Below are 18,963 nucleotides of genomic sequence, written 5' to 3'. Positions count from 1 at the left end.
ATATTTTGGAAGTCAAATATAGTTTATCTTTATCAGTAATAGAATTTAGCCTAATTTCATTTCTATTATTTCTAAAATCCTAATTAATCTTGAGGAAAGGAAGAAAATAAAAAGATGTACAAACTTAAAATATATCCATCCTTCTGATTCATGAAAGATATATTTGTAAAATATTTGTATTTAAAAAAAACCCTATATATATTGCAAAATACACTTTGCATTAAATATCTACCTGAATAAAGATTTTTTTCCCGCAGAGTATGGAAAGACAAAAATTTAGTATAAAAGGACATTGGCTCAGAACAACATACCAGATGAACATAAAAGGTTAATTTTAATAATCAAATTCATAATTCATCTAATCTAGGAAATGCCAAGAATAGTTTAAAGAGATATTCCATTTAACATGAACTAATGCACCAACTGTCAGTAACAGTGAAGATGACTAAATGATTCTGAAATACAATATGCTTGTGTTTAATGACATCGGTAGACATGTAGGAAATTTGCAATAGATTATTTGCCCAGTTACTATGCTGCTTGTAAAACCATTACTAGACTACAAATCTTATTCTACTTTTAGAACTGCCCATGATCCAAGAAAAGAAAAAAAAAACAGCATAAAACATATTATTCTTTTCTTAGACAGGTACATTTCAGTGAAAATACAATTTTAAGAATGTTATGCTTTTGTTTCTGGCACAGAAAAACCTCTCTAAGCATTATTCATATTATTTCTCTCCCCTAAAGTTAACATACTTTAATGCCATATGGGCACAAATTTACTTCTGTTCATTTAAACTTGCAATTAAACTTTATAACATAGAAAACTGCTAAAGTAAAATAATCCCATTCCACTAAAAGGCTTTTTTTTTTTTCTAAAATAACACGGATGATGTGCCAAATGGCTGGGGTGGTAGCTCATTATACCTTCAGAGAGAATCCAAGTTTGAGGCTTATCTTGGGTTCTCACACATAGTGGCAAAACCCTGGAGTGCTATGAAGGGTTAGAAAGGGCAGATCTAATGCCTGAATTGAGTGAATTTATTCAAGGACACTAGTTGTCTAGTAATCTAATGAGCAGTGCATTCGTATATTGTTCAATGCATTTTATTTTAACTTTATTAAATAACAAAGTCCTTTGTATCTAAAATATTCAAACCATTTTACAGTAAGAACCCTTTCTGCTACCCAGAAAATATTCTTGTTTTTCTTTAATCTATGTCAACTCCTTTAAAATCATGAAATCCTATATAGAGAATGTAATAATTTGTGAAATTCCAATTAATAAGGAATCAGAAAATTAATATACTTTCAAAGAAATAAGCGGCAGGATCTGGTCCAGCATATCAATAATCCTAAATATATATTCATAAAGGGTAGATGAGAACATAAGGCATCCCCAGTTATAGGAGAAAGATCAAATTAAGACTTTTAAGGAATCAGGCAGAAACATGGAGGGGAAAGCCTGGACACATAAAGCAACATTCTCTATTGTGCCTTCAGTATCAACAGTGGTAAAATTTACTCCATACAAAGAGTCTGAATAATGTTGTTAGAGCAATTAAATTATTCAGTGTTAATAACTGTATACAAATTCCAGCTGTTAGTAACATGACAAGTAAGCCAAAAAATAGATGTTTAAAAGCAAAAATAAATAATGCCTTTTTAAAACTGAAATGCAGTCATATATCTAATTACATCAGTCAACTTCATAAAGAGCATCCACAAAAAAAATTCTATACTTAATATTTTCCTTAATGGTGGAAGTCTGAATGCTTTCTTCCTAAGACTAGGAAAAAGACAATGATTTTCACTTTTAACACTCTTATTAAACACCGTGGTAGAAGTTTTAGCCATGCAATAAGATAAGAAAAGGAAATAAGAGATATCAGAAATGTAGAAATGAAACTGTTCCTATTTGCAGATGAAATTTTGTCTACATAGAAAATCCCAAAGATTCTACCATAAAAAAAATAAAATCCTGGAATAAATGAATGCATCAAGAAACCAGGATACAAGATAAACTTATGGAAATCAATCTTATTTCTATACACAGCAATAAAAATATGAATGCATAACTTAAAAATATAATACCACTTACAATTATTCAAATGAATTAAATATTTCATATACAATTAATAAAATGAGTACAGGACTTACAGCTGAAAACTATAAAATGTTGGTGAAAGAAACACATAAAGAAACATATGTGTGAAAACACATAAAGAAATGCAGAAACATACTGTGCTCATGTAAGAGTCAACATAAAAAGATCTCAGTTCCCCACAAATAGATAAGCAAGTTAATGCTTACACGTTATTAAGTGTTATTAAAATCCAGCCAAATTCTTTTAAGATACAGACAAGATTATTTTAAAACATGTATGAAAAAGTAAAGGAACCAGAATAGATAAAACAATTTTGAAAAAAGAAAAAGTAGGAGGAATCAGTCTAACCCTAGCTACAGCAATCCAAAATATATATATATATATATATATATATATATATATATATATATATATATCTGTCATTCTCTTTCTCTCTCTCTCTCTCTCTCTCTATATATATATATATATATGAAACACAACAGAAAACTTATTTTTTAAAAGGATTTTATTTATTTATTTGACAGAGAGAGAGAGAGAGAGAGAGGGAGAGAGAGAGCACAAGCAGGGGGAGTGGGAGAGAGAGAAACAGGCTCCTCAGTGAGCAGAGAGCCTGATGTCAGACTCAATCCCAGGACACTGGGATCATGACCTGAGCTGAAGGCAGATGCTTAACCGACTGAGCCACCTAGGCGCCCCACAGCAGAAAACTCTTAAGTATACACATACATATATGCCCAAGTGAATGTTGAGAAAGATGTTAACAGCAATTCAATGAAGAAAAGATAGTCTTTTAAAGAAAAGGTACTGGAGTAATTGAATATCTATAGGGGAAATAAAAAAGAACCTTGGCCTAAACCTCACACCGCACACAAAATTTAACTAAAAATGGATCATAGATTTATTTATTTATTTTAGAGATTTTACTTATTTATTAGACACACACAGAGAGAAATCACAGGTAGACAGAAAAGCAGACAGAGACATGGGGGAAAGCAGGCTCTCTGCTGAGCAAAGAGTCCGATGTGGGACTCAATCCCAGGACCCTGAGATCATGACCTGAGCTAAAGGCAGAGGCTTAACCCACTGAGCCACCCAGATGCCCTGGATCACAGATTTAAATATGATATGTAAAACTATAAAACTTCTAGGAAAATACATAGAAAAAATATGCAAGACGTAGGATTACGCAAAGTCCTCAGATTTTACCAAAAGCATGATCCGTGAAAGAAAAAAAAAATGAGAAACTAGACTTCTTCAGAATTAAAAACGTTTCCTCTGTGAAAGACCGGTTAAAAGGATGAAAAGACAATCTATACCCTGGGAGAATATACAACTGATTTTAATTACTCATGGTACATGTGTTCTATAAATTCTCCATGAACACTAAATTAGTTAATATTGAAATACAGGTTCCTGCAAAACGCTGGTCACAACATTTTCATCAACCGATCAATACATAACATAGTTTTATATGTGCTTTATTTAAAATCATTTTATCTAACATATACTGATTTATTAGCATTGAAATAAAAGCCAATAGCATTGTAGGTCATGCCTGAACAAAGCTTATCTAACATATGCATTTGCTCTGTAAGGCATTTCACAGTTTCCATGCATTCAAGAACACTAGACAGCACTTCAAAGCTATCTTGGAAGTCTTTTTGAAGAGAAAAATCACCAATAAAAGACATAAAAAAGCAAAAAGCAAAAAAAATATATATAGTACTAAATACTCTGTAAAATGTACCCTAGTTTATAATAGGAGAGTTAAAACAGAAGTCAGAGCATCACCTTGTTTGACCTCAGCTGAAAATGAGTGTAGGATGTCTCAAAATTTTTGCCACACTGTGCATGTCTGTAAATGACTGTAAAGGCACCACAGTATTGATTTTGTTGTTACAAACTAATTTTATCAAGTAGGTGAATTTGCAAATACAGAGGCCATAAATAATGAGCTCTGATTGTATTTGCAAACCAAACATCTGAAAAAAGGATTAGTATCTAGAATATATAAAGAACACAAATTTTTAAAAGTAAAACAACTCAAACAATCCAATTAGAAAATGACCAAAAAAAATGAAACATTTCACAGACAAGAATATACAGATGTTAAATAAGCACATGAAAAGATGTTCAAGATAATTAGCAATTAGAGAAAGGCTAATTAAAGTCACAATGAAATATCATCACACATCTAAGTGAATGGGTAAAATAAAAGATAGGTGACAGAATCAAGTGCTTGGTGAGGATGCATAGAAAATGGATCATATATACATTGCTGGTGGGAATAAAAAATGATAACAGTCACTATGGAAAACAGTTTGGCAGTTTTTAAGAAAATTAAACATATAACTAACATACAAGCCAGCAACTGCACTCCTGGGCATTATGCTGGATAAAAAAAAGCAATTATCCTGATGCAAATACCTACATACAGATTTTATATCAGAGACTATTTATTCTAAATAGTCTCAAACCACAGGGTAAAAAACCCATGTCCATTAACAGGTGAATGGTTAAACAGCTATGGTGTATCTACACCATGGAGTAATGCTCATCCATAAATATATATATTAAATATACATATATTTATATTTTAAATATATGTATATTATTTTTATTTATTTATTTATTTAAATATATGTATATTTAATATATTTATATATAAATACAATAAATAGTCATCCAGGTTGTTGTATGTATTTATATATATATATAAATACAATAAATATATATTTATATATATATATTAATATATGCAACAACCTGGATGAATCTCCAGAGAATTATGCTGAATGAAAACAGACACTCTCAAAAGGCTACATATTAACTCTAAAACCACTTATTTAACATGGAAATAACAATAGAAACATTAATCTATTAGAATTAGATTAGATAATAGAATTAATCTATTAATTCTAAAAGAACATTAGAAAAATGATTCATGATTACCTGAGGTAAAGAATGGAGGGGACTGAGATGGGCAGGAGATGGGTGAGGCTATTAGAAGACAATATAAGAGATCCCTGTGGTAATGGAGATATTCTATATCTTGACTATATCAACTTCAGTATCCTGACTTCAATACAGTACTATCACTTGCAAGACATTAGCAATAGAGGAAATGGGGTAAGATTCAACTTCTCTGTATTATTTCTTATAATTGCTTATGAATCTAAAATTACTGCAAATTGAAAAGCTAATGAAAACAGTGAAATGTAGTTATGATTTCAACTATATTATTTAGTATGTCACACTATTTTTTTTGAGGTAGTAATTTCTAAGTTTTAAAACTCATATTATTTACTTCAAATAAATCTAATATAAGCTAAAAGATGAGTTATGCATTTTAAAAGGCATGTATTTCCCTACAGGAAAATAATGAAATATGAAAGTGCTTACATAATAAAAACTTGTTTTTAAATGTCTGAGCAACAAGAGTAACAAAGTACTACATTATTGATTTTTTTCTCTACAGAAAAATGAACTAGCTATTTCAAAATTACAACTAAAATCAAGGTTTAGAATGCAAGTATAGCACTAATTTAGTTCTGCACAATCTGATGTCACAAATTTAGTCCAGTTATAGAAACAGTTACTGTTGTATTTCCTGGCCACAGAATGCATCTCTAACAAACCATAAGACAACTGCAGACCCCATCAGAAAGAGATAAATGATTTCCAAATCTATTTGTCCTTCCAGAAAAAGGATCAAGCAGAAAAGAGCAAAAATGATCTATAAATTTTAGGTTGGTGCCACTATTCTTATTTGCAATATAATGCAAAGAGCCATACAATTCACCAAGACAAAAATAATCTATTGTATTTTCTAAATGATATGACAGTGGCATATGTTAATTAAAAAGCACAAAGTTTTTAAAAAGCAATAGCTACAATTAAAATGTTAACATGTGTACAACAGAATACAGCACGAAATTCACACAATAGCTTAGGCTGACTTACGTTTAACAAAACCAACTCCCAAGAGCTGTGAAGAGTCTGAGATTTTACTCTACTTGGAAACTAAATGTTAGCATGTTACTGTTTCACGGGTGTTGATAGCTCTGACACAAGGGTCTGAAACAAAAGGCCTTTGCTACTCATGGCACAGCAAGCAACAGGAGCATATTTGTGTCAGTCTTCCTTGCCCCCAAGTCCCATTGGGGCAGGGCAATAAGCCCAGATGACACCTGCACACATGGAGTTGCATTATGAGAGGGTCCTTGAGCCAAGGGCCCAGTGCTGTTTGAGCAGGCAGCTAATAGTGCAAACAGGCCAGGGCCACTCTCCCAGGAAAACTGGCTCAAATTAGCAGATGGGCAGGCTTCCAAACTTGCAAACTTAGCAAGGATGTACAGGAACGGTCCAGCTCCTCCCCAGCACCAGCATTTATATTTTCTTAAGTACAATTACTTCACCAGATAGAATTCAGAAAAACTTAAGATATAAGTATTAAGTAGACAAATGAATTACTATTTAAAAAGCTCTGTACTTAATTTTTAAGTGAAATATACAATGAAATTATATATTAGCCTACATGAACACCATAACAAAGATCCAATCCATATGTTTTCTATAAGCTAAATTAGTCTGTGGCCAGAATCTACAAATGAAAAAGCATTTCTCTGCCACCTTTTATTCACCAGTGAGGTTGTGAATTGCTGTAAAGCTCTCTAACTTTAGAAGTCTGAGACATGAGTTGAAGAAGTCGTAGGAAAGGTGTATGAGAAATATCTGGGAATATAGGTTAAAATTTCTAAAATGTTTTCAGGCCTGGGAATGGTAATGGACATTTCTAGTATGTTACCAGATGTTTCCTATACTGCTTAGACTAGGCACACTTCCAGTAGCAAGAGTTACAAGACTCACTGAGTGCCAAACCATTGCCTAGGCAAAGTCTGTGGTGCACTACACTCTAAATTTGTTCAACAATGAGATTTTGAAATTTTCTGTCACTGGAAAAAAATGTCACATTACTCATTGTGACTAATAATAATTAAAAGTTTACTCTCAAGTAGTGTTAAGTCAACTCATATGATTATATGTTCTATATAGCATATCTGTGTGATTTTCTCCAAACAAAAATATTTGGAGCATATTGGCCCTCAAGATTATCTTAATGTAGATCTTAATTATCTTCTGGTATAAGATCTATGTATAAAGGTAGTACTGATTCCAACTTCAATTAACCAATTTAGCTCACAATGTGCTCTTCCTGCTGCTAGTATTAAGAATAAACCTAAATATATAATTCATTTCTTGGCACTTTTTAAAAGGTCTTTTGATAACATTTGAGCAATATGTAGGTTTCTGTACAAGTTCAGAGAATAAACTCATTTTAACAGGGTTGTGAAAACTTGCATGTTGAGAATAAACTAACTTGATTTCTGTAAAGAAATGTCAGGATCATGTATTAAGTATAGTGCCTCTCAAAATTAATTTGTCTTTTGCATCCTTAATCCCACAAAATATGACTCTTTCAAAGAATAATGGCAAATGCATTTGTTCACATTCAAAAAAGTTTGTCTATCCTCAAATTATTTAAGACTTACTAATAAAGGATACTATTTAGAATCATTTACAGACAAAACAACGTAATAGTTACAAGTATAGTCTAAAAAAAAACATTCACTAAAAAAAGAACAATTTCCACCTGCTTTCAATAAATGGATCAATATACCAATACACTATCATTGTCATTACTTCTTATTGTGATTTTATACTCAAATTTCCTCATCATAAGAACAGAAGTCTAGATAACAAGACCTCAAGATCTCACCAAATAAAAATATCTCACGATGATCTGACCCTCTAAAAATTTTTTTTAAAAGAGCTAATCATCACATATTCAATAACCGTGATGAATGATAAAACCGACAAATATAAAATGACTCTTCAAATTAACTCTCTTGATCTCGCTAAAATACAACATCCAAATGTTGAAAAGGACAGATTTTAGGACAACTAAAACTTAAGCAAGCAAACATTTCACAGCTTATTTTTGCTTTTATATTTATATAAAAAATTTAAATATACTTTTTCTCATACTGAAACCAGAAGCATCTTCAGGAGTTAAAAATCTACATTAAAAAAACTATAATTTCTCCAGTGTGACCTTCATAAACATTCAGTAATTTACCACTGGAGCAATCTGTATATAGTTTTGAGAAGGATTTGTAACTGTTTCTTTAATAGAGAATTAAAATAACCTATTCAGGTTATCTATTTCTTCTTTAGTGGGATTCTAGAGTTTGTGTTTCCCAAGGACTTTATTCATTTTATCTAAATTGTTGGATTTATTGGCAGAAAGTTATTCATAGTATTCCCTTACTGTTCTTTTAATGTCTGTGCAATATGTAGTGACAGTCCCTCTCTTACACCTAAAGTTTTTTATTTGTATCTTCTGGCTAAAGTTTATTAAATTTCTGATAATATCAAAAAACCAGACTTTAGACTTATTGATTTGTTTTCTCAGTGCCTTTCTATGTTTATTTAATTCATTTCTGCTCTTTATTTCTTCTATTTACTCTGGTTTTAATTTCCTCTTCTTTATTTAGTTTCTTAAGGTAGAAGCTTAAGTCAGCAATCTTAAACCTTTCTGTTTCTAATATAAATAGTCAATGCTACAAATGTTCCTGTAAGCACTGCTTTGACTGCACCCCCACTAGTTTTAATATGCGGTATTTCCATTTTCAGTAAATTAAACAGATTTTCTCTCTTCAGAATTTCTTCTTTGACTGACGGGTTATTTAGAATTGTACTGTTTAGTTTCAAACAATAAAACTAGGTTTTTCCATATAATTTTCTATGAGAGAGAATGTACCATATATTTGGTCAGAGAACACACTTCTTTTCTTTTTAAAGATTTTATTTATTTATTTGACAGAGAGAGAGATCACAAGCAGGCAGGGAGGCAGACAGAGAGAGAGGAGGAAGCAGGCTCCCCGCTGAGCAGAGAGCCCAATGCGGGGCTCAATCCCAGGGCCTGAGATCATGACCTGAGCCCAAGGCAGAGGTTTTAACCCACTGAGCCACCCAGGCGCTGGAACACACTTCTTCTGACTCAAATCCTTTTAAGTTTGTTGTGAATGGCATTATGGCCAAGAATCTGATTTATTTTGTTTTAGGTGTATTCTTATGTTGTTAGATGGAATGTTTTGAAAATACCAATTTGATGACGTTAGGTAATAGTGTTGCTCAGATTTTCTATATCTTCATTGATTTTCATCTACTTGTTCTGAGTTATTAAGTAGGATACTAAAACTTCTAACTGTAACTGGATTTACCTATTTCTTTCAGTTCTATCAGTTTTTACTCTGTGCATTTTGAAGGTCTGTACATAAACTTTTAGGATTATTATGCCCTCTTGATGAATTAATCCATTTATCATGACTACTTGACTCTGTCTAACCATGGAATCTCATTTGCCTGATAGGAATATTATTGTTCCAGCTTCCATTTGATTAGTTCAACATGGTGGATGTTTTTGCCGTGTTTTTATTTTTATACTTTGTGTCTTTATATTTAAGCAGGTTTATAGACAGCATATGACTAAGTCTGCCATTATTTTTATCCAATACGATCTCTACCCTTTACTTGGATTTTTTTACACCACTTATGTTAGAAATAACTGTGATACTGTTGATTGTGATACTGACTTCCTGCTATTTCTCTCAGGTCTTCCTCGTTCCCTTTTTGCTCATTTCCAGCCTTCTTTTATACTGAGTTTTTAGTTATATCACTTTCTCTTCATTATTAGTTTATTAGCTAAATCTCCTTTTTATGAGGTTTGTCCAAAAATTACTGTACATACTTTTAAGTATTAGAGTCTATCTTCATAGAAGATACATAGAAGATATATAGAAGAAACGTAACACTACCTTCACTTCTCTCTCCCCAGGCTTTGTGCTATTATTACACATTGTATTTGTACATATGCTTTAAATTCTACAATGCATTATAATTATTTTTGTTTAAAAAGTCAATTATCTTTTGTTATCAGCTTTTCTGAGTTACAATTTCACACCATAAGATTCATCCTTTTGTACTGTACAATTTAGTGGTTCTTAATATATTCATGGAATTGTGAAAAACATCTACACTACCTAAATTTAGAAAATTTCTAGCATCCCCCAAAAGAAACACCTGCCCATTATCAGTCACTCCCTATTCTGCCTGGACTCTTTACTCTGCCTGTCAATAATTAATTTACTTAATGCTTCTATTTGTCTCTTCTGGACATTTCATACCTTAGAGTCATTCAATACATTTGTGTGTGTGTGCGTGTGTGTGTGTGCGTGTGTGTGTGTGTGTTTGAGAGAGAGAGAGAAAGAGAGACTGGCTTCTTTCATTTGCATAATTCCCCAAATTTCGTTAATATTCTAGCATGTATCAGTACTTCATTACTTTTTACTGCTAACTATTATTTCACTGTATGGATACCACATTTTGTTTAGCCACTCTTCAGGTGATGATGTTTGGGTTGTTTCCACTGTTTGCTGTTATCTGTAAGATTGCTATGAACATTTGCATACAAGTTTTACGTGGAGATAGGTTTTCACTTCTCTTAGATATACACTTATGGTAGGGATTTCTGGGTCATATACTATCTCTATGGTCATGTGTTTTAACATATTGAGGAACTGCCAGACTACTCTCTAAAGTGGCCTCACCATTTTACAATCCCACCTACAATCTATGAGGGATCTGATTTCACCAACATCCTCACTAATACTTGTTATTACCTTTCTCTTTTATTATAAGTATGTTAGTGGGTGTGAAGTGAAATCTCATGGTTTTCATTTGCATTTCCCTAATGACTAACAATGTTGAACATGTTTTCATTAACCCACTGGTCATCTGTTTATCTTTTATTCAAAAATATTTATTCAGACCTTCTGTCTATTGTAATTGTATAGCTGTTTTAATGTTCTTATCTACTAATTCTATCCTACGTATCATTTTGTATTTATTTCTTTGACCCAAATTTCTCCTGGTTATAGGTCGTATCTTCCTACTTTTTTGTGCATACCTGGCAATTATGATTGGATGACAGGCACTGAATTTTATGTTGACTGTCCAATTTTATTGTACTCCTTAAAATATCCTGAGGCTTTGTTCTCAGATAGTGGGATTTAGTTAAGATACCTCAATAATGTTTAGTTCTTGTGAGGATGCTTTTAAGCTTTATTAGAGCAATTACTGAATAGCTTTTAGCCTGCAGTTAATCTGATTCCCATACTAGCTTTGCTGGGGAATACAAAAAGTCCCATGTGTTAGATTGTTTCACTTTTGCTGGTAGGTATACAAACTATTCCTGACCCAAGGAAAGTTTTAGAGATTGTTTTGCCTGCTCCTTTCCAGTAGTTTCTCCCATCTTTAGAAGATTACCGAAGCATGCCGTTTAGTAGATTATTCACATGCACACACTGATCAATACTCAACCAAAAACTCAGAGTAAATCCACTAAGATCTCCAGAGCATCTTCTCTTTTCGATTCTGTGCAGCTCTCTCCTTTCTAGTATACTGCCCCACAATGTGAGAAAATCCTAACAAAGCTGGCCTCCCCAAACTGCACTCCAAACTCAGTAACCTGTCCAGGCTCTGTTTGGGTTTCTTCTCCTCATGCTGTAGCCTGGAGCCTCTCCACAGGCAGTGACTGTTGTGCAATGTCTGAAAACTATTGTTTCATACATTTTCTCTGGTTTTAAAAAAATGTAAGATAGGAGAAAGATTCTTTCCCTGTTACTCTATTTTGGCTGGGAGGAGAAGTCCTACATACTTTTAGGAATATAAACAATTCATTTACCAATATTCTGTCACAGAACCAAGGCCTTTTCATTGAGTATTGGTCTACCGTCTAAATTCTTACATATGTCATATTCTTTATGCTACATCTATGATTTCTAGTTTATTTTCTTTAAAGTATAGAGAACATATAGTGGCACCTGGGTGGCTCAGTGGGTTAAGCCTCTGCTTTCAGCTCAGGTCATGATCTCAGGGTCCTGGGATCCAACCCCACATCTGGCTCTCTCCTCAGCATGGAGCCTGCTTCCCCACCCCCTCTCTGCCTGCCTGCCTCTCTGCCTACTTGTGATCTCTCTCAAATAAATAAATAAAATCTTTAAAAAATATATAAAGTATAGAGAACATTTAAAACATTTAAGAAACACTTGAAAGTGTCTTTGGATTTTATACTTTTCTACACATACACATACATACAACCCACAATTTCTTATAGTAATTACATTCACAGTTTCTTTCAGTACCCGCTCTTATTCAGTATTTCCTAATTATTCAAACAGTTTTGATAAAAATAACAATTCTTTTTTTTTTCTTCAGTTTTCATAGGTTTGTAGAATTTTAATGAAAAGAATAATTTGAATACCCAAGTTTGGGTATAAACTCAGCTGGAGGGAAAGACACACAGACAACTAGAGAATACCCTACACTAGCCACAACATTTGGGGTGAACCATTCAATAAGTCAGTAAGACAACAGTCAGAAGTTCATTAATAAAGCTTCCCCTGAATTATCAAGACGTTACAGCTAATTTAATATCTAAGGACTATAGGCTTTTATTAAATACTTCAGAGAACAATCTGTCAACGAAAGAAAGTACGTCTCATATAAAATGGCAATTACCTAGAAGAAGCTATAACCCAAAAAGTAGATTGTTCAGGAAATCCCACCACCTTCCCTAATAAAGGTAATGATGTGAAAATATTAAATACAGGTACTGACAGGGATTTTGAAGACGACAAAAGGTGAAGTTTGTGTGACAGTAAGATAATCAGACCAAGTCAAAGGTACTGTGCAGACAATGTCTCAGGCATCAGTAAGTGAGGTTCACAGATTGGCAACAGCCTAACACGCACACCACAGGGAGCAGGTCTGTGTAAGATTTTGTACAAATAAATGGGTTATTTCCAAATAATAAAATGTAGCATATTAGCTATATAACTCTAAAATGGCAAATCAGCTAGATTTTCATGGAGAACTATTACAAATCAATATCTTTGGATTGTAAACACTATAGTCCCTAAATAATCCTTTAATAAACTAAAGAACAAATTAACTAAAAATTATTTTGGAAAAGAAAAAAGATGACGTTCTTTCTTTCTTTTTATAAAAAATTCAAGTTCAACTAGCCAACATATAGTACATGATTAGTTTGGATGCAGCGTTCAATAACTGATCAGTTGCATATAACACCCAGCGCTCATTCACATCACCTTCTTAAATGCTCGACTTACTTCATTAAAAGAATCTGTCATGTTTAAAATAGTGATTTATAGCATTATAAAGAATTGTTTGGCCTAAAAATTTTAAAAGATAAAACCTAACTATTAAAATTAAAACTATATATTACCATAATACCAGTTCTAAAATAGTAAGAAATTCCTCCTGAATAATACACTGGATTAAAGTTTTCAATGATACTGGAAAGTAGTATGATTAAGAACTAAGAATATGGGTTCTAATAATAATGTACCAAATGTTCTTAGGCAAGTCATTTACCTTTCTCTTCTCAACAGTTCTTCAGAATATCACTAAAAAAAGCAATACTTCCTTAAGGCTACAGCTAATTATTTCTTGACTATGGTACCTTCAGAGTTCACTGCTCTGAGTGCTTCTAAGTCTGTTCTACTGTCCACCAGTTGTCTCAGTATATAAGCAGAGATTTTTTTTTTTTTTTTAATTTTCAGCTTCAACTTTTCTTTCCTTAGCTTCAGGAAACTGGTGTTTTCCCACAATCTTCATAGACAAAAATAATTCCCTTCCTTCAGTGAAAGTGTCAATTACTTTGCAAATATCTATAAAGTATGACCACCTTTTCTGGAGTCTTCTCTTTTCCCATATATACAAACATAGGAATACGTTATACCCTACCTTTCAAACTCACATTTTTAAAAAAAATTTTGTTGATATTTTTTCCTGTTAGATTTTTCATACCAATATAGGCTTTTAAAGAATGAGTTTATTACTAATGGAATGCCACGTGTTCCCATATTACATAAACACATGTAAAGTCACAACAGGAATACTGCTTCAAATCCCCTAACAATACTCAACAGAAAAATCATATTGTCATTGTATTCAATATTCAGTCAGAAAACACTGAGTACTGGCCCAGTGCCAGGCTCTATAGTGGATACCAGGAATGATGCTGTAAAGCAAATAAACAGAGCTTCTGATCTGATCTAGCTCACATTTTAGAGAGAAAGAAGTATCTAAGAAAGACATTAAATGCAAGAAACAACAAAATGTATTATGAGTTATGACAGTAAATATTGGCATCTGTGAGAATCTAACCTAATCCTGGATCAGAGCAGGTCTCACTAAAGAAGTGGGACTTAAGTTATGACCTGAAAGATGAATGTCAGTTAAATAGACTATGGAAGCAAGAAGTGTTTCAAGCAAAGAAGAGAGGCCATGTTAAGGCTGTGAGAAAAATAACTTCAAAGTAACTCCTGAAGTTCATAATGGCTTGAGTTAAGAGTAGGACAGAGGAGAATAAGGCTACATAGCTCTTCTCTGACCTTGTATTCCACATGTAGTTTGACTTTATCCTAAAGACACCAAGAAATAGAAGGTAATAATGTTTTAACTTTGGGATAATGTTTTGGCTTCAGAGTGGAGATATCAAGAATTATACTTAGTCAAGAAGATGAGTCAGAAGAACTCCGTGAAACACCTCCACTGATCTCCGTGTGACTTCAGTCTACAGAAATCATTACTTCTCCTTGATATATATTCTTCACATGGCTTTAACAACATCACATGTCTCAAGGTTTTCCTTCTGCCTCAATGGCTGTTTTTTTAGTCTTCACTGCACTATAGACAAATGTGATGTCCCTTCCAAAGATAAAAGAGTTTGGGTTAAAATACATACATGTTGGCACATGATCAAACATTATTCTGTCTATTTCTGTGAAGGTGCTGAATGACATTTACATCAATTGGTGGACCTGAAGTGAAGCAAACTGCCTTCATGGGCCTTATCCACTTGGCTGAAGGGCTTAACAGAAAGAAAACCGGCCCCCCCCAAGCAAGAGGGAATTCTGACTATAGACTGTTTTTGGACTCCTCTGTTCTCCAACCTGCCAGCCAGCCCATCAGATTTTTGGACTTGCCAAAACCCCAGAAGCTCATGAGACAATTTCCTAAAATAAATGTATTTCTCTATATATACACAATCTATTGGTTCTGTTTCTCTGGGGAACCCTAACCAACATAGTTTCCATTTAGCCTTAGTTTAGCCCCAAAACACCTACAAAAAGAGAGATATATTAAACACTAAGGGAAATAAAATATAATACCCGTTATAATACAATTGTTTTAAAAGCACATATGAGACACAAAGAAGAGAGATGTCCATTCTAGCCTATATAGAGCAGGGTAAGTTTTCTCAGAGGTTGGTCTAAGCCTGAAAGATGAATAAATACTCCGCAGGCAGATGGGAGGGGGGCGGTGAAGCAACATCCCTGGCACCAAATGGTTCCTGCAGAAGCAGCAGCCCAGAGATATGAAACAGCATGCCATATCAGAAAACCGCAAGTAGGTTTATACAGCTCAAGCGTAGCGTGAGTGGGGACTAGGGCAAGAGAGGAGACAAGTGATAAAACCAGAAAAATACAATAGGGCCAACTCATGAAAGTTCTAATTTGAGAAGGGAAGCAGTTTGACTGTTATTTTGTAGGGAAACACATAAAGGTACTAAAAAGAGGCAAGCTTGATCACAGTTGCATTTTTAAAAGATACCTCTAGTAGCAGCGGTAAGAAGTTCAAAGAGATGGAAATAATGGGGAGGGAAACCAGCTTGGATGGCTGGATGACCACCAGCTTGGATGACCACACTGGAGGTCAGTGCCTTGGTTTGATTAGGCTACCATAAGAAATTACCATAGCCTAGGTGGCTTAAACAACAGAAATTTATTTCTCACATTTCTGGGGGGAGATAAAGGTACTAACTGATTAGGTTCACTAGTAAGAGTTCTCTTTCTGGCTTGCAGACAGCCATGTTCTTGCTATTGCCTCACATGGCCTTTCCTCCATATGTGCAGAGAGAGAGAGAAAGAAGGATCTCTCTCTCCTTTTTCATGTAAAGCCACCAATTCTATCAGATTAGGACGCTGCCCTTATTATCTCATTTAGCCTTAATTTCCTCCTAAAAGTCCTATCTCCAAATATAATCACATTTAGGGTTTAGAGCTTCAACATATGAATTCTGAGAGGGGGCCACAATTCAGTTCCATAGCTGTGTGGCAGCAATCTAGTTAAGAGATGATAGATACCTAAGTGGAACCAACAGCAGTGGATGCGGAGAAAGATGCCATGCTAAGAAGGTAAAAGAATAAGGCCTGGTCACAAATATGAGAAATGAAAGGGCTTAGGAACACTCGGACTTATATAACTGCATGAATGGTAATACCATTCATTAAAACTGAGAAAGCCAGGTTATTGGCCTAGCAGAACCCCAGAGCCTTCAGACTAAGAAAATGCAGGCCCAGTTAAGAAGTCAGACTGAAGACATAGGGATTACTGAAGATCTATCTACTGAAGACTTAACAACAAAGTCTGAGATTTGATTTTGCCATGGCTACAAACTAATCTGTTAGCCTGTTACATGGTTGCTGACAGCAGACTCAGAACTTCTGGATCAGAGACAAAGGCCTTTATTAATCATGACATGGCATAGGCATGTTTGCATTGGTTCCCTGGATCCCAAATTCCTGGAGAGTAGCATGATGAGCCTAGATGGATGCTGCACTCACAATGGTTTGACTTAAAGGTGAGGAATATGAAGCTTGGGGAGCCTACCATTTTAGAGCAAGCTGTGAGCAATTCTGTTTTTTGTCTTATCTTATCCCTCAAGATGACTTACACAAACGCAACTCTGAGAAATGGCCTATGCAAAAAGCAGGCAGGGCCTTGCATTCTTGGCATATATAGTAAGACATGAAAGAGCATAAGAAAATCTTGTCACAATCTTCATGGACCTATGTTCAGTTCATTCCCTCTGAGACTCCAAACGCATTTATGCCCCAGGAAATATACTAAGTAAGGTATCTCTAAAAAATGGAACAAACTATTTTAAGACCACTCAAGAAACTAGAATGGATCCTGTTACTGCTGAGAAAAGTACTTCAAATTCCAATCTTTGAAGGGTCCCAAACAAAACAGTACTATCCAAGAACACTAAGTAAAGCCTGGCAGTGAACAAGCCCCATTCACCTAAAAGATGCTCCTTCAAGTTTTCTATCATCTTCTACTTTCCCCCAAATATTTAACTGTGAAACTTTTCAAAAATATAGAAAACTTGGAAAATAATACAATAAACATCTTTACATTTACCCCCTTTGACTGAACAACTGTTAACAACATTTTGCCATATATGCTTTTTATTTGCATAGATTTGTTTCTTCTCTTTCTTAAGAAGCATTTAAAAATAACATGCTTTGGGGGCACCTGAGTGGCTCAGTTGGTTAAGGATCTGCCTGTGGCTCAGGTCATGATCCCAGGGCCTTGGATTTGAGCCCCTTGTTGGGCTCCCTGGTAAGCAGGAGTTCTGCTTCTTCCTCTCCTTCTGCTCCTCCCCCTCGCTCAACCTCCCGCTTACTCTCAAATAAATTAAATACTTTTAAGATCTGATTAGAGTTAGATTCAACATATATAATCAGAATATTCAGTTACTGCTTTGTATTTCAAATTGCAACACATGAGAAGAAACATAAGTGGCAAGTTGTTCTATTACTAGTAATACTAATTGTTCACTTAAGTGCTCATAGTTAGATCTCTATTTTAAGGTATATATTTTTCCCTTTACAACTGCAAGAAATCTCTGAGGTGATACTTCAGAACTATGCAAATATACTGTGAAAATAGTCCCTCACATCCTTTCACCTAATGAAATTAGCATCCACTAACAATCGTTATCGGAATCAATTATTTCACAGAAGGGTTGTACATTAGTTTTCTATTATTAATGAAACAAAATTACCACAAACTTAACAGCTTTAGATAACACAATTTACCATCTTACAATCTGTACATCACAAGTCTACATTGGTTTCTCTACTCCAGGTTTCACAAGGCCAAAAACAAGGTGTCAGCCTATGGGTTCTTATCAGGAAACACTGGAAGAAGTCCACTTCCAATCTCCTTCAGATGATTGGCAAAAGCTAGCTCACTGAAGTTGCAGGCCTGAGATGCCCATTTCCTCAAAGGCCATTAATATAAGGACACCCTCAGTTCCCAAAGGCTTCTGTATGGTCCTTGAATATAGGCCCTACCTAAATCCTGGGCCAGCAATGGCATGTTGAATCCTCCTCATGTTTGGATCTCTCTGGCTTCTCTTCTGCTGCATCTCTTACAAATTCCTCTTCTGTCAAATCTGTCACTGACTCTTCTGCCTTTCTTGTCAGTTTTAAATAATTCATGTAATTGTATTGCGTCCTCCCAGATAATCCAGAATAATCTCTCTATATTAAAGTCAGCTGAACAGTAATCTTAATTACATCTCCGAAGTCCCTTCACAATAGTACCTAGATTAGTGTTTGACTGAATAAGCAGAAAATGTGAATCTTCAAAAAACATTTTAAGAATTATGCTACCATAGATGGCAAAATGGTGAGCATTCCTTCCTCACCAGCAAATGAACTACAGCTCCTTATAAGAAGACTAGCTGATTAATTCCTTCCCTTTGATTATCAATTTTTATAGTTTTCATCTGATGATGCAAAATCAATGATATTTTTAAAAATTAAGAAATGATGACTTTTTATTAAATGTTTTAAAACCACTAGAACCCTTATTCTGTTTCATCCTGAAAGTGTCCCAATTTTGGCCAA

The 18,963-nt window shown here is 34.1% G+C and overlaps 1 protein-coding gene and 1 long non-coding RNA gene across 8 annotated transcripts in view; both read right to left on the bottom strand.

The window, feature by feature from the left end:
• The window catches only part of FAM172A (family with sequence similarity 172 member A), a 423,647-nt gene that overhangs the window by 328,517 nt on the left and 76,167 nt on the right, over positions 1-18,963 (bottom strand). The window lies entirely within an intron of this gene.
• On the bottom strand, positions 3,178-17,568 carry LOC116586137. The gene is made up of 3 exons (XR_004283901.1): positions 14,066-17,568; positions 12,170-12,172; positions 3,178-3,211 (listed from the first exon to the last, which is right to left on the bottom strand). It is a non-coding gene; the product is annotated as an uncharacterized LOC116586137 (long non-coding RNA).

This window comes from Mustela erminea, chromosome 3 (assembly GCF_009829155.1).
Source record: "Mustela erminea isolate mMusErm1 chromosome 3, mMusErm1.Pri, whole genome shotgun sequence".
In the NCBI taxonomy this organism is placed as follows: Eukaryota; Metazoa; Chordata; class Mammalia; order Carnivora; family Mustelidae; genus Mustela; species Mustela erminea.
The sequence above is the reverse complement of the archived record's forward strand: the minus strand, read 5'-3'. Positions and strand labels throughout refer to the sequence as shown.